The following is a 4,022-nucleotide window of genomic DNA, read 5'->3' as shown; positions in this document are numbered from 1 at the left end:
CTTTAGTACCAGTTTCTTGTGCTTTTTATAAATCCCCTTCTTATTTTCTTGGATGAACTATCTTCTCTCCTTTTTTACTGGACTGCTCACTCCATCAGGATAAAATCAGCAATGTGAAAAATATATACAGTATATGCACAAAAACAAGATTATAGTTTTACTTAATGTGATGGGATGACATTTCTTTTAAGTGCAGGTTATGGATCAGCTTAATAACCCCTTCATAACCTCAGTCCACAGTGAAGGAACAGTAAAACTGACCCACTGCTGCATTGAGGGAAAATGTTTCTCTGCACTGGGCCCCAGTGATCACACCATCACATGACCACTCTGGGCCAGCTAGTGGTTAGTGGGCTCCACTGCTTGGTAATTACGGGGTTCCAGTCCCCTGAGTATATGTGTGTGTGTGTCTGTGTGCATGTGTGTGAGAGAGAGAAATAAAGAAAGAAAGAAGGAACAAAGAAAGAAAGAGGGAGAGACATACAGACAGAAAGAAAAAGAGAGAGCGTAAGGGTGTGTTAATGTCTCTCTGACTCCCCTTATGTTTAAGTGTGTTTTTCTGTCTCACAGTCTGTTTATGAATATGTGTGTGTGTGTGTTGCGTGTATGTGTGACTTTGAGGGGCATGACTTTAAATATGTGTGTGTCGATGCCACGTCTGAATGTGCTCCATCAGCTCTTTGAATAAGTCTTGTGATTGGTCAGCTGGTTTGTGTACAAGATATGACCACAGAGGACTTGAGCTGATGAAAGATATTTCATAGATGTTTTAAGTAAGTAAGTCTGAAATATACATTTAGCAACTTTTGTGCACTCCTTACATTAATAATCAAAGTCTGGGATAATCAAAGTGATTAAAAAAGACACTACCGATGCAGCAAGAAAGTCTTTTCTTGACTGACAAAGATCATATGTGTCAACATGCTGCTTCATTTCTCAGGCTGATAATCACATCCTTCCTGATCACAACACTGTTTAATGCAACATCGGAAATTCAGCTGTGAAAGATAAACTGTTACTGTTTTGGTGAACTCTTGACTTTTCTTCCGGTGCCACCAGCAAGTCAAACTTTTAATTAATCGTGTAACGTATTTCAATATTTTCTAGATGGATTGGTGCAAAACATGGTACAGATATCCATGGTTCCCAGGGCAAGAATCCTACGAACTTTGCTGACCCCTGACCTTTACTATAGCACTCCAATGAGGTTAACGCTTGTAGCTTTTAGTCAAATATCTCCACAACCTTTTGATTTATTGTCATGACTTTTGGTGCACACATTGATGTCTGAGTGAGACAACCCTGACTTTTCAATACCATCTTCAGGTCAAAATATTAATTCACCATGACTATATTTTATAAGTAAATACTTGTGAAACTAATGACATCTCCATCTGCCTCAGCTGCATATTGTGTTAAGTGCTAATTGGCAAATGTCAAGCACGCTACAATGCTACACTAAGACAGTGAACACAATAAGCATTATACCTGCTAAACATCAGCATGTTAGCATTGTCATTGTGAATGCTGATGTTAGCATTTAGCTCAAGTAGTACAGCTTCACAAAGCAGCTAGCATGGCTGTCTTGTAACAATGTTAGCATACAGTTATGTAAGATGGGGGGAAAAAGAAAATGTGCAAAGATAAGTTATTTGTGAGACATTTTGCTGACAAAGTGGTTTCATTATGATGTGACATCGTGCAACACATTTTTACAATGTCTGCATGCAGACATACTTTTACAGTCTTTCACAGTCAACTCACACACACAGACACACAAAAACATACAAAGTGTGATGCCATAGCCAGAAATAGCTTTGGGATGGCTGCTGCCCCTGTGGCTATTAATACTCAGTTTTTCTGAGGTCATTGGCAACACAAACCAGCCGGCCCAACTCGCTCTCTCTTTAACTCTACCTCTCTCTTGCTTTGTGTGCATTCATACCACGTTTTAGGAGTCATACTTTTTGTGGGCAGCTGGTGAAGACAAATAAAGGAATGGCTGAAGTCAGAATGATGTACAACAATCTCTGGTTGTTTCCAGTGGTTTGCAAGGTGGACAGTTACACCTAGTGTTAGTTTGTGTGTGGTCTGGACAAGAAAAGGATTGCATAACTGGATTGTAGTTTGTGTTGAGAAATTGTGTTGAGCAGCCTGGTCTCCTCAGTGGCTACAGGTCACACTGATATTCAAAAAGCCAGCTGGCATTAGTGAAGGCTTTGTTGTAAGCTACAACGTACAGAGGCAGAATGTATTTGTCACTTTTTGGGGACTCAGCACCTGGACATGAAAGATGTGTGTGTGTCTTCTGCACACTGAGGCTACAATGTACAGCCATTATATAAAAATAGAGAAAAAAGCAAGGTCATCTCTCTGTGATTTGTGGATTTTAATGGAATGGCTATATGAGATATCAGTAACTGTAATCTTTTTTATGGGTCACTTCAGTGGCTTTTTCTGCATATGAGTTAAAAGTAGATTTAATATGACAGAAAAGACACGTGATTCTAGCTGGTGTAAGCGTACTATAAAGTCATATAATCATAGAAACTTGAGCACATGTCAAGTAGCTATAGAGTATAGGATTTTGAATGTCTGATAATTTGGTGGGAAGAAGTAGGCCTATTCAGATCCTTTACTAAAGTAAAACCAGTACCATAGTACACAAACACTTTGCAAGTAAAATTCACGAATTAAAATTGTACTTAAAATAAAAAATACAGAGGTATAATCCAAAAAATGTACTTTTATTCATTTTTATTCATTTCTGTTATGCTACTTTATACTTCACCATATTTCAGAGGGAAATTGTACCTTTAACTCTACTATTTAACAGATAAAGATATTTGTTATTTTGCAGATTGTGATTTTTTCATACAAAACATGTAATGCATTGCTCTGTGCAAAAAATGTTATAAAGTCTTAATCACCAAGTTTAAATCTGTAACAAAGTTGGTTCAGTAACAGTATTACAACTGGTTTTCAGTGCAAATATACTTGTTCCAAGTATTATGTAAAATCTAATTCTATTTTTTTATAATTTTAGTGCACCCTGCCTTATTCTTTGTTGTTTCAAGTGACAGATGCCCACTTCAGCATTTTTAACATATTGATTTAAACTTAAAATAAATAAAAAATAGTCCTTCTGCACTGACTTCCTCACTCATTATGATAAAAAAGGGTTTTTAGGACTCAATTATAGAAAGAAATATCTTGCAGATAAAACAGCCCAATTGTATAATACCATTAAAGGTGCCATTTGTCTACATAATGAGCAGCCTACTTTGACTTTTTACCCTCAAGTACGTTTGTTGGTGCTTTTAGGTGTAATGTTGAATGCAGGACTTTTAGCCAACTTGTAAGGATATTTTTTACACTGTTGTATTGCCACATTTACTTAAGATAAGAGTCTGAGTACTTCTTCCACCAAATATTTTGTATGTGAAATCTTATCCTGCAAAGTAATTTGTTACTAGAGTTATCTGTTAAATGTAGAGTGAAAAGTAGACTAGTTTTCACCACTGCTCCTCTTTTTAATCATTTTTTACACATCCATTTACTTCTCTTTCTTTCCATCTCTCCTTTCCTCCTCTCTCTTCCTCCTTTTATCCATCCCAGTATCTCATCCCTCCATCCCTCCCGCCTGGAGAAGTCTATCAAGCTAGCAAGATATAGACAAAACGCAAAACAAACTTTGGGTGACTTTGCCTCTGAAATAAAGTGTCTAAACGTAAATTTGTCAGTAGGTGATTTCATTGTGAAATTTCTATCCGGAGGCTTTGCATGTGTACGTTGACGTGGATTGTCCCCGCTGTTGCTCCCTGGTCGCGAATTCTTTTCCTAGGACAGCGAAGTTATGACCCGCCCTACTCCGCATCTGATTGGCTTACTCTGATATTCTTACCCTAACTCTAACCAATCATACTCCTCATGCCTGAACCTAACCAATCCAACCAACGAAGACAACAAATACTATCCGATCAGAGGCAGGGTAGGGCGGGTCATGACTTTGCCATCCTAGG

The sequence above is a fragment of the Thunnus maccoyii genome, chromosome 6 (genome assembly GCF_910596095.1).
Source record: "Thunnus maccoyii chromosome 6, fThuMac1.1, whole genome shotgun sequence".
NCBI lineage: Eukaryota > Metazoa > Chordata > Actinopteri > Scombriformes > Scombridae > Thunnus > Thunnus maccoyii.
The sequence above is the reverse complement of the archived record's forward strand: the minus strand, read 5'-3'. Positions refer to the sequence as shown.